Raw genomic sequence first — 13,051 nt, forward strand, 5'->3', positions numbered from 1 at the left:
TAGGACACTTGTGAGAGATACAAGCAGGCGGGCAAAGAAGCTCTGCCCTGAGTATTAGGTGGGCTACATTTTTATAATCCAAGGAGTGTAGGGAAGGGGAAAAGACCACTTTTTTCCTCATTCTTCCAGTAGACATCAGGCTCGCATCATTAGCTCCTTCTTCATATCCAGTAAGAGAGTATTTGACCCTACGAGGTCAAACTAGGACTGTCATGGTGCTTATTCAAATCAGTAACAGATGCTAAAATATGTTCAATTATCTCAGGTTTCCATATAATGAGGATCTCCTACTTTGGAATGTCATCTTTCTCAGACATTCTTGTGCTTGGTCCTCAGGATCATTATCTTGGTGAACCTGAATGCAGACCTAATTTTATCTTTCACTTAATGACCTGAGGCATATCTCATGCTTTTATTTATGGTTATAGTTAAGCAAGCATGCTTCATTTTGACAGCTTAAGTGATTATCAAGTGATAGCAGTCTCCCAAAGTGCTTTAGGCTCCCCTCTTTATCTGTGGTCCCTTTCTGGGACTTTTACAACTATCTATATAACCATCCATCCTTATCAAGCTGATAATCTTACTGGGAGAGGGATGGGCCTCCTTCCAGGGTCTGAGAGTGGGCCCTTGTCGACCACTCTGAAATGCATTGTTCGAAAGACACACAGGCTGACAAAGCAAAAGATTTTATTGAAATGGGGGCTCAAGCCAAGAGCAGCAGGCTAAGTGCTGCCAAAACTCAGCCTCTGTCCACTGCTGCCAAATAGAAATGCAAAGACAGAGTTTTGGGTGAAGGATAAAAAAATAGCTTTATTGCTTTGCCAGACAAAGGAGGCCACAGCAGGCTAATGCCCTCAAGACTGTGCCCTCCCTTGGGAGAGATTAGGAAGTGGTTTTATAGTTTAGGAGTAGAAAGATAAGGCTCAGGGTAGATGTAAGCTTGCATTCTTCTTCAAATTTGGTGTTTAGCAGCCCCAGGATTGGTTCTGATGGTCTTCCTCTCAGGTTTTCGTTTGTTGGGGGTTTGCTGCAGAAAAACTCAGAGATATTGTTACATATATTCCTTCCAGAGGAATCAGGACCCTGCCCCATGGCTGCAGTGCTGTTTATTGACCATTCCTCCTTGGTCTCTGCATCCCTTCCCTGATCAGCAACCATTTGAACCTGGCCTTTGGAGCTCTGGGAAGTTCATGGAAGCTGAAGCTTATTCCCCCCAAATAAGAAACAGGGGCCATAAAAAGGCTGGTGCCCAAGAGCCCCACAGAGCCCAGCTCTGTTACAAGAGGGAGCCCAGGAAGGCGGCTCTGCCAGGAGGCTGGCAGTCTCAGGTTTTATGGTAATAAGGTTGGTTTCCGGGTTGTTTTCGGCCAATCATCTTGCTCCTGCCCATATATGGTCCCACAAGCGACCTTTCTCGCTGCAGGTGCTTCTCTCAGTCCTGGGGGTTTCCAGCGCAGGGGCTTCTGGGAGGCCAGCGGGACTATTATGGGCTGGCGCTTCTTCCCCGCTCTGCCCCCTCGGTCCCGCTCGGGCGCCAGCCTGTCCGCGCCAGGTTTCTTACCCGGACCTCCTGTGGTGAGACAACCCCTGGAAGCGGTTATTATCTGGCTGGGCGGCCCCTTCAGCCCACAGCTCCCAACAATCGAGTAAGTAAACTGTTTCTCAGTTCTTTGAGTCGCTCTAGCAAATTAATTGGGCTGGTCGTCGGAAGCACAGGTGGGCTTGAGACGGGCGTCTGAGGTAGAGGTGGGTCTGGTGGGACGGAGCGCATCCCTGTGTCAGGACTGAGGTGACTGGAGCCGAGTTCTGGGACACCTTGCTGGTGTCTGAGAATTGCTTGCTGGTGTGGGGAAGCCCCCCCACGAAATGGGGTCCAGGGACCCAAGAGAGTAGTACACACTTTTAGGAACTGGTTATGGTGATGCTTGCTGCTATCACAAAAGAAAAACATAAATGTTGGTGCCTTATTAAAAATAATTTCTAGCTGACATGGCAGGGGTTTGCAGGGGGTCCGGTGGCCTTCCTGGTGGTGAATTGGGGAGCAGCCTCCTCCTGTCTTGTGTTCCTCCCTTTCCTAGGGCTTCGGGCCCCCCCCCCCCGTCCACTTTTTTTTGTCTTTATAATTTTTTTTTTTTTAATTGAAGGGCCACACCTGCAGCTTATGGTAGTTCCCAGGGTAGGGGTCGAATCAGAGCTGCAGCCGCCGGCCTACGCCACAGCCACAGCAACGCGGAATTTGCACCATAGTTCATGGCAATGCCAGATCCCTGACCCACTGAAGGAGGCCAGGGATCGAACCTGCGTCCTCATAGATACTAGTCCAGTTCGTTACTTCTGAGCCACAACGGACACTCCTCTGCTTTGGTTTTCATTCCCTTAGCAAGAACTAGCTATAGAGGCCAACCTAGACCCAAGGCAGGCTGGGAAATGTAGTCCATGGCCAGACAGCTCCTCCCTAGCAACAAAAGGTCCAGGGATGATGGAGGTCCCCTACTGGTGCACTTGAAAGGAGTCTGACTAGGAACCATGAGGTTGTGGGTTCCATCCCTGGCCTTGCTCGGCGGGTTAAGGATCCAGCGTTGCCGTGAGCTGTGGTGTAGCTTCCAGACACAGCTCGGATCTGGTGTTGCTGTGGCCGTGGTGTAGGCCGGCAGCTGTAGCTCTGATTAGACCCCTAGCCTGGGACCCTCCATATGCTGCAGGTGTGGCCCTAAAAGGACAAAAGACAAAATAAAGGAAAATAAAATAAATAAAGGTCCAGGGATGTTTGTGAGGCTGCCTCTTCAGCAGCAGTTTGTCACCCCAACAGAAAGTACTTTGACTCTCCTTGGTGGACTTCACCTTCTGCCTTTTTCAGCCATGTGATTTCAAATGAGGTCCTCTCAATTTCTTGCGTGGCTCCATGTAAGCCAACAAGCCAGTCACATACCACTGGCCACAGTGAGGGGGTTAGAGGTGGGCACATCACATAATTCAGAGCATCAGGAAAGTGGATCCTCAGACTTGGGCTAATGTTGTCAGACACCCCCCACCCTGCTTTTATTTTTGTGTGAATTTGTGAAGTCAGGAACAGCTCCTGTCATTTTGCTACCATGAGAAAGCCAACTCACAGGTGTGAAGGTGTGTGAGTAAATGTGAGGAGAGGGTGGGAAGGAGGATCAGGACCACTGTGTGGAGCCAGAGCTTGAAGCCAGCATTTGGAAAGCAGACCCTCTAAAACATACAGAAAGCAGATTCTTGGTGATCTTAATCTTTTTTTTTTTTTTTCCCCTCAGTAAGGTCTTTGCATTTTAATTGACTTTAATGATTATTGCTCATCTGCAAAGATTAATACTGCATCCATTAAAAATCATTCAATGCACAATAAACTTGTTCCTCCCAAGTTGCTCTCCACACGCTCCCTTTGATGCCAGACATTTTTCCACAGTGTCCTTTGTTACATGGCTGACAGAGATGGAGCCCCTACCTAGTATTCCTGTGGACACAGTAATAGATATGGGATCAGGGGGCAGGCCAAGGGCAGCAGCAGCAGGACCTGGGCCCATTCCCTCTAGCAGAACTGACGGGATGGATACCACTCTCAGCCAGGTTACCTCTCCTAAAGGATGTGCTGTTCTGATTGGCTGGTTAAATGCCCTGGGAAAAGGGACTTGAACTGTTAGCGTCTATAGAGAAGAACACGTGGTCATACTGGCAAGGAGTGGGAAGGGGCTGGGTGGGGAGAAACAGGAGAGGGAATGGAAAAAAGTTTTGCCGAGATCACAGTCCCCAGCTAGGAAGTCACAGGGTGAAAGCTTTCCTTTTTATATTCTGTTTTTTAATTATTTGTCTTTGTTGGTGATGTTATTCTTGAGGCTGTACTATGCCTTACCTGCAGCTTACTCTATTTCTTAAACTCTCAGTTATGTTAGCCAATTAATTCCCATTACTGTTAAGGCAGTTTCATTTGGGTTCTTTATTGTGATGGAAAAGGTACTAACCAGTATGGACCATTTGGTTGTGTACCAGTTAAGTCTGGCAAAAGCATGAAGGTGACGCTCCATAATTTTTCAGTGTTTTCACAGAAGACATTTTAGTAGTTTTTACACAGTTGAAATCGTGCTGCATATTTAATTTAATCCTGCTTTTTTTTTCTTCTTAACATGATTTGTAAGCATCTCTCCACGTCATGAAATACTTAATGTAAAGCATCATTTAAAATGGATTTATATTCTAGTTGGTTACCATTGCCTAATTTGGGGGCTTTTATTTGCTTTTTTTGGCCTCCTTGATATATATATTTTTTTCTTTAGGATACATTCCTAGAGTTACTTGGCCAAAGGTAGAGCTGGAAAGAACTTGATAACAGTTGCCAAATAATTTCCTGCAAAATTCAGGCCAATCCCATTTCCTCCAGCAATGGGCTGGCATCATGGCTCACCGTGGCCTCACTGGACCCTGGTCACCATAGAAGCATCTCGGATATCTTTGTTAATGCCACAGGCTAAAAGTGGGTCTTTGTTTCACTTGGCTTGATTTTACATAACTTTGAAGTTTTCTTTTTTTTTTCCCCCTTTTTAATGTATCTCTTAACCTAGTGTTTAATATGCTTTTGAGCCTCAGACACTGGACGCATTTGACCTCTGACTCTTGACTGCTGACATTTGCTCTGCCTTCACAGTCAGCTTCCAGACGTGGCTCTGAGTGACACAGACCAGGGTTTCTCAATATTGGCACAAGTGACATTGAACTAGTGATGTATATCTATGTACAGATATATAGATATAGATGTATCTGTATGTGTTTATATTGATAGATAGATATCTCTGTATTATGTATACTTAAAATTTTTTCTGCATATTTTGTTTTGACATCTTTCTTTCTGACAGGGCACTGCCTCTCCTGGGCTAACTAATTTTTAGAGGTGACAAAGGGCGAAGTAGAAAGCATGCCTCTGATGTGCAAACTAAGCAATCCAGAGCCACACCCCCTCTATTTGGCTCTAACATCCCAGGAGACAATCATCCAAGGGCCAGGTACTGGGCCACCAGACCACACTGAAGCCCACAGGAATTTTTCAGAGTAAGCTTTTTACCCTTTCCTGCCTTGCTTTTCCTCGGAAACTCCAGTAATGGCTGTGGCCTAAGCAGTCCTGGCTCTCCTGTCTTTTACCTCCTGACCCCAACCCAATGTTTTCCCTGTGACCCTGTGTCATGTACATTGACCCCCCCCCCAAACATGTGCATATAATCATCCCTCAGTATCTGCATATCAGGGTTCCAGGACTCCCAAGGATGTCAGAATCTAAGGATGCTCAAGTTCCTTGTATAAAATGACCCTCCCTATTCGAGGGTCCCTCATCCGTGGATTCAACCAAATGCGTTCTGGTTCCACTAGGGTTGGCTGAATCTGCAGATGCAGAGATAGGGTTTCAGAAGTCGGAGTGTATAATAAGCTTTGTTCTCCTACCAGCATCACCTGTTTCTCTCCCAACATCTCCCAGCCCCGCCATCCTATGAACAAAAAGTTTAAATCGTTTTAACAACCCACTATCTATCTGTCCTGCTGGTTCATCCTCTCCGTTGAACCGTGCCTAATACAACAGATTTGAAATCTATTTCAAAGTTTGGGCCAAGAGGTGCTGCTGATGGTCTGAATGAAGGGGTGCCAGTTAACCTTTGGCCCACACAATGATGCCCCGATCATGCTCTTCCAACTTGAAAGAGCGAAGCTTTTGCCAAAGTCAGGCTTGGGCAGCGCACCTTGCCCGCTTCTAAGTGGTCTCATCCTGTGCCTTTGACATTCTTCCCCAGAACAGAATTCACCTCCTCAGACCTCCTGTACTGATGTTCCTTACAGAACTTCCCTGATTCCCTGGCCAGGCTTCATTAGCAGCATTTTCAGCGCAAAACCTGCTGGAACCCTTTGCAGAACTCCGGAAATTAGAAAGTGAACGTATTCACTGCTGAGGATTCCAGCTCCCAAGTATCTCTGAAGGACATTTTTCATTCCTTTCACTTGCGTCCATCATCTTCCTCTTGTGCTTAAAGGGCTGAGGGTGGTGGAGGGTGGGCTCTGAGCTGTGTTCAGAAGAGCCGCCCCCGGTTGCGAGAGACTGATGGTTCTGAATCAGAATTTCCATATGGATGGAGGAATGAGAGATCTTCTTGGAAGCCTTTCAAAGGTGTATGGCAGCCGCATCGTTGATCTCAGGGGAAGGACCTTTCCTGCTTGTGCACGATTCATGGGGAGACTGCTCAGCTAACCACAGATCTTCCCTGAAATTTCTAGATGTGATTGAAAAAATCCCTGCTCTGTGTGGGCAAAGAGGCATCAGGGGAGTGGAAAATTGGGGCGAATGCCCCCACTGGGACCCAGGAGAGGGTCTGTGGTTTCAGATTCTTTTGAGCAGAGAGTGATTCTAGACTGCAGACACAAAAAAGTTTAAAAAAAGGAGCCAAGCTCATTTAGAGTCGGCTCATGATCCAGTTCTCTTTTCCTACTATGGAGGCTAAAAGGGGAGGCCTTTCCCTATGGCTCTTGCCCCTATTCAAGGCTTTTCTTTTTTTTTTTTTTAATAATTTTTTTATTTTCCCACTGTACAGCAAGGGGGTCAGGTTATCCTTACATGTATACATTACAATTACATTTTTCCAGAGTTCCCGTCGTGGCGCAGTGGTTAACGAATCCGACTAGGAACCATGAGGTTGCGGGTTCAGTCCCTGCCCTTGCTCAGTGGGTTAACGATCCGGCGTTGCCGTAAGCTGTGGTGTAGGTTGCAGACGCAGCTCGATCCCGCGTTGCTGTGGCTCTGGCGTAGGCCGGTGGCTACAGCTCCGATTCAACCCCTAGCCTGGGAACCTCCATATGCCGCGGGAGCGGCCCAAGAAATAGCAACAACAACAACAACAAAAAAAGACAAAAAAACAAAAACAAAAACAAAAAAAAAAATTACATTTTCCCCCCACCCTTTCTTCTGTTGCAACATGAGTATCTAGACATAGTTCTCAATGCTATTCAGCAGGATCTCCTTGTAAATCTATTCTAAGTTGTGTCTGATAAGCCCAAGCTCCCGATCCCTCCCACTCCGTCCCCCTCCCATCAGGCAGCCACAAGTCTTTTCTCCAAGTCCATGATTTTCTTTTCTGAGGAGATGTTCATTTGTGCTGGATATTAGATTCCAGTTATAAGTGATATCATATGGTATTTGTCTTTGTCTTTCTGGCTCATTTCACTCAGGATGAGATTCTCTAGTTCCATCCATGTTGCTGCAAATGGCATTAGGTCGTTCTTTTTTATGGCTGAGTAGTATTCCATTGTGTATATATACCACCTCTTCCGAATCCAATCATCTGTCGATGGACATTTGGGTTGTTTCCATGTCCTGGCTATTGTGAATAGTGCTGCAATGGACATGTGGGTGCATGTGTCTCTTTTAAGTAGAGTTTTGTCCGGATAGATGCCCAAGAGTGGGATTGCAGGGTCATATGGAAGTTCTATGTATAGATTTCTAAGGTATCTCCAAACTGTTCTCCGTAGTGGCTGTACCAGTTTACATTCCCACCAACAGTGCAGGAGGGTTCCTCAAGGCTTTTCTTGAGGGTCAAAAATAGCAGGGAAGAGGTCTCCTTCATTGTAGAAACTGTATATGCTCATTACAAAATGCACACAGTACAGACATGTGTGTGTACAACACACACACACACACATAAATGAAAGAGGAAAAGATAAAAACCTTCCGAAATCCTACTACCTAGAGAGATAAGCATTGCTAACATTTTGATAAATATTCTTCCAGATATTTCTAAATGCATATTCTCTCTCTCTCATACACACACACACACACGCGCGTGCATGCACACCCACATAGTTCTATGCAAACAAGATCACATCATGCTTGTTCTCTTATTCTGTAACCTACTTTTTTACTCAACATTATGCCATGGTCCTCTTTCTGGGTCAACAAATCTAGAAATATCTCATCAATTTTAATAGCTGCTTGAAATTCCACTGAGTGGTTAAAATATGCAATGTTTAACTAGTTCCCTATTGCTGGACATTTAGGTTGATTTCCATGTTTATTGTAGAGAATGTTTGCTGCGAAAATCCCTGTGGTTATATCTTGATCCATATATATAATTTATCGGTCATTTAAGCATCTCTCTTTTTTTTTTTAAAGCACTGTACATAATAGTCTTTTGGGGGGGTTCAAGATGAGAAAATAATGTGGCATTTCCGGAGACTTCTGAATCTCCCTAGGAGAGTTCTCAGCATGGAAGTAAGGCCCAAGTCAGTGCTGCCTGGATTTCCCTGATTTTAGGGATCCTGAGGGCACATGCTACATGTCCCACTTCCAGGACTCTCTGTGGCATATTGCATCAGTCTCCTCAGGAGCTAAAACACAGGCACTGGGCATAGGTGGGGACCTGGGGCAAAAAGAAGCTGGAGGAGATATTATCACAGAAATTATCACTGTATATTGAGGCTTGGACTCAATTTAAATGCTTGGAAGGGGGACAGAGGGAGGCAGGAAATTATAGTAGAGTAAGGTAAGTGCGAAGTACAAGATATGTTGGAAGCACCAAAAAAGCTCACCAGTCTTTGGAAGTCCAGGAAGGCTTCCTGGTGGAAGTCAACTCCACACAGGTGCTCTCAGTGTTTTGAAAATGGTTAGGTGATGGAAATACAGGTAGGGGGTTCAGGCAGAGCATCTTGGGAAGAGAACAAAGTTGTTATTAAGGTTAGGGGGGGAGAAAAAAAGGAGTTCCTGCTATGGCCCAGTGGAAATGAATTCAACTAGGAACCATGAGGTTGCAGGTTCCATCCCTGGCCTTGCTCAATGGGTTAAGGATCCGGTGTTGCCATGAGCTGTGGTGTAGGTCGCAGCCGCAGCTCAGATTCCGTGTTGCTGTGGCTGTGGTGTAGGCCGGTGGCTACAGCTCTGATTTGATCTCTAGCTGGGGAACTTCCATATGCTGTGGGTGTAGCCCTAAAAAAACAAAAATAATAAATAAATAAATAAATAGTGTTAAATGTACTTAAAAAAAAAAAAAATAGGGACTGTGACCCAGGCGAGAAGACGCTTGGGATCTAATAACTTACAGAAACCTTATATTCTCCTGGAGGGTATTTCTTCCCTCTTGGCCTTGGGGAATGAGAAGAGTTTCTCCTGTAACTCAGAAAACAATACCCTGGTGTTTGGTTCTGGAGCCACTGTCACTGTCAGTCACTAAGGGTCTTCATTTTCTTGTGGTCAAAATAATAACTAAAGTACAAGATGGGAAGCAGAACTTGGGCAAGTGAACAAAGGCTGAATTGTTTTGTGATGACTCCTTTTAAAAAATTTTTTAAAATTAAAGTACAGTTGATTTACAATGTGCCAATTTTCTGCTGTACAGCAAAGTGATCCAGTTATACATATGTATACATTTCCTTTCTCACGGTGTCTTCCATCTTGGTCTATCCTAAGAGACTGGATATAGTTCCCTGTGCTATACAGTAGGACCTCATTACTTGTCTATTCTAAAAGTAATAGTTTGGTGATGACTCCTGGTTTTAAGTGAGGAGTAGGAAACAGTTTTATAGTTCATCATGGAGCTGAGATTATGAGAAGGTAACTGGGAGAAGAAGTATATGACTAGTTTTTTGCTGTAACCCCCCCCCCCCAAACTTCAGTGCAAGTCTGCCACACACTTCCTGTTCTTGTGTGTTGGGTGCTTTGGGGATAATGAAGCTGTTGAGATGAGTTCACTGTGTAGGAAGAACATGGGCATTCCAAGAGATTTCCAGATACTGCCCACTCTACAGAAGCAGAGAAACATCACAAAGTGTGACTGAGTGAACTTAAGTACCTGCTCTGGAGACTCCTCTGAACTACCAGGGAATGGTCATCAAGTTTGACACAAAAGTGGGATGAGGGTTTGAGCCATTATGTATGACTATTGCAGAGAAGGACAAACCAGAATGCCAAGGGGCTGGCATTTGTGTAACATGGTGAGTGATTTTCAGAGGGTCTTATGGGTCCATTAACCCACATCATCCTTTCAGTAACCCTGAGAGATAGGTTAGTTCTTAAACCCATTTTCAGATGTGAAAGCTAAGGCTCTGAGAGGTTTCCCCACCTTCCTGCCATCTTAATTGCTTCCCAGCTGGGTCTCTCCCTTCTGCTCCAACATTTTGCAGCTTGGTTCCCCAGCGCTCCATTAGGGAAAGGGGTGATGAGATTTGATTTGGGATATGAAAGGGTAACTAAAGTAGTTGCAGAAAACCAGGAGGCTGCTAATTTAATTAGTCTCCTTTTGAAGACATCTGATCAGGCCCTTGTCACCACCCAGTTTTTTCGACTCCTGATTGGCTGATGTTTTCAAGTCAAGGAGGAACCTAGAAGGGGAAGGAATTTTATGATGTCAGTATGCACTTACGAGGGCTGTAAATTGGCTTTCTTGGGCAACAAGCATTACCTTTTGCAGGTGGGTCTTTGGGACCAACAGACCCAAAGAAACTCTCCTATGAGACTGGAAGTGGCTTCCTCCACTTAGGCTTCCTCTGGAATCTAAAAGGACGTGGTGCAGCAGTAATGAAGGCATAGTTGCTAAGAGGCCACAGATGTGACTTGTTGAATGAAAAAAAAAGCATAACCAGTAAGTTGAAATTATGTTGTGTTTGATGGACAAAACTGAGAACTTAAGCCCAGGACATAGCTTCTCAGATGGCTCCGAGGGACTGCTCTGAAGAGGTAAGGGGAGAGCCAGGATATATAGGAGTTTTTGAGACAAAGACCAGATAGAACATCAAAAGATTCCTGTTAATTAAACAAAACCAGACATCTCAAGTTAAGGAATTTAGTGCTTTTCTAGGTATGGGAAGATGCAAGAGTCTGGGCTCACCGGAATCATTCTTTTGATAGGCACCTCGTCTCGGGCCACTTTCCTGTGCTTTCTTACCTTGAGTTTCCTCAGGGTGCACTGTGAGGGGCAGAGAAGCTGGAGAAGAGAGGATGCAGCAGCTGACTGCTTGATGGTAGGCTTTCTGTTTCTATGCTGAGCTCCCTCAGGGCTCACTGTTGGGGCGGCTGTAATGTGATGCTGCAACATCCTTTGTTTGCAGATATGGTGGGCAACATTTTTTTCATCAACAGACCCGGCCAGCTGAAGCTCATGGGCTGCACTGACGTGATGGGGGCAGCTCTACGTCGACAAGAACACAACTGGCTGCGGATCAAATGGCCAAACAATTGTGTGAGTGAAGCCGATCTCTCCTACAGTTTTATTCACTCTCCTTCTGCTTCTTTTGATCCTACCTTGGCAATAACTTTCATATTAGCATCCCTGCTGATAGCTCTTCTCCTTTGCACTTGCTTATTAGTTCAGACTTTAGCATCTTCCATAGGGATTACTGCCATAAGTCCTTAGCTGGTCTCCAGGGCTCTATTCCTAAAGGTTCTGCATTCTGTAACTGTCCCTCAGACTTTTTTTTTTCTTTTTGCTTTTTAGGGCCATATCTGTGGCATATGGAAGTTCCCAGGCTAGGGTTGAATCAGAGTTGAGCTGCAGAACTATGCCCCCTTCACAGCAATGCCAGATCTGAGCTGCATCTGCAACCCACACCATAGCTCACAGCAACACTGGATCCTTAACCCACTGAGCGAGGCCAGGGATCGAATCTGCATCCTCATGGATACTAGTCAGGTATGTTACTGCTGAGCCACAATGGGAACTCCCCAGGATCCTTTTTTAAAAAAATTTGAAGTGTAGTTGACTTACAGTGTTTTGTTAATTTCATGAGTATAGCAAAATGATTCAATTTGCTATATACTTGAAATTATATGGAAAATAATCTGTAAAAGAATATATATTTATGGTAGGTTATTGCAAGGTACTGACTATAGTTCCCTGTGCTGTACAGTAGATCTCTGTTGTTTATCTATTTTATGTACAGTAGCATATATGTTAGTCCCTAACTCTTTATTTGTCTCTGTCCTTCCCACCCACCAAGAGTTCTTTAATTGTCTCTTTTAGGGCTTCCCTTGGCTCTAGGGTCATAACGAACACCCTTTAGCTTTGACTAAATCTGTCTCTCCTTTTGTCCCCTGGTTTCTGTCACTCACTTTTCTATTATAAACACCTCCATGATAAGAGCTTTTTATACCAGATTCCAAGTCTAGATTCTAGGGGCAATGAGATGAGCAATAATGGATAGTAACATTGGCAAATTTTAATAATTTTTTATAGCTTGATATTAACTCATATTAATATGGACCCAGGTACTAATTTCCATTTGAGGTTTATTTTTGAGACCTTCTCTCTGTTGAGCACCAGGACAATTTCTGTGGAAAGATGGGTTAGGCAGCTCTTGCTCAAAGAGGCTTGTAGTACTAGATGATAACTTTTTGTGGAACTTAATACTATTTTTTAAATTGATAACAGCACATCATGGATTTTCTAGTTCTTGAAAATGTCCAACTAGGGTACCTGAAACCACCTCATTTTTGTCAATTTTTTTCTCATAATGCTCAAGTCCCTTCTCAACAGCTGCTATAACTAAGCAAGAAAGGCATTTGAGAAACACTTTCTGGTGAAGGGCAAAGGAAATTGAGTTTTCAATATGGTCAGCTAGTCTTATATTTCACTTATAACAGTTTCTTCAACTTTATTTTAGAGCAACAAGATAAACTTGAATTGTAGTTCTAATAAGGCAAACTTTAAATCATGTTTCATTAAGGTTTAGGGTGGCATGGTATTAAGAGTAATAGAAAATAAGAGGGTCAAGTTTCTGTTTTCGATTTTGCTGTGTTCTGTGAGCTTGGGCTATGTGTCTAGTCTGAAAAGATTCAAGGTTTTGATCTGTAAAATAGGAGAGTGTTCCTAGAATGAGGGACATCAATAAATTTCAACTCAAGTCCTCTACTAATGGCTGCCTGATGTTCTGGGTTGAGAAGAATTCTGAGACTGAACACTGTGATCAATTAGTCATGTTTGGAATTCCCGTCGTGGCGCAGTGGTTAACGAATCCAACTAGGAACCATGAGGTTGTGGGTTCGGTCCCTGCCCTTGCTCAGTGGGTTAACGATCCG

The 13,051-nt window shown here is 44.5% G+C and overlaps 1 long non-coding RNA gene across 5 annotated transcripts in view; it reads left to right on the forward strand.

Moving 5' to 3' along the window:
- Positions 1,433–13,051, forward strand: part of LOC110259931 — a 385,411-nt gene continuing 373,792 nt past the window's right edge. For 4 of the 5 annotated variants that reach the window (XR_002342415.1, XR_002342417.1, XR_002342414.1 and 1 more), the window contains exons 1-3: positions 1,433–1,646; positions 10,886–10,998; positions 11,117–11,216. This is a non-coding gene — a long non-coding RNA (uncharacterized LOC110259931). The remainder of the gene's footprint in view (positions 1,647–10,885; positions 10,999–11,116; positions 11,217–13,051) is intronic. The other variant, XR_002342413.1, reaches the window with a different exon arrangement.

This window comes from Sus scrofa, chromosome 3 (assembly GCF_000003025.6).
Source record: "Sus scrofa isolate TJ Tabasco breed Duroc chromosome 3, Sscrofa11.1, whole genome shotgun sequence".
Classification (NCBI taxonomy): Eukaryota; Metazoa; Chordata; class Mammalia; order Artiodactyla; family Suidae; genus Sus; species Sus scrofa.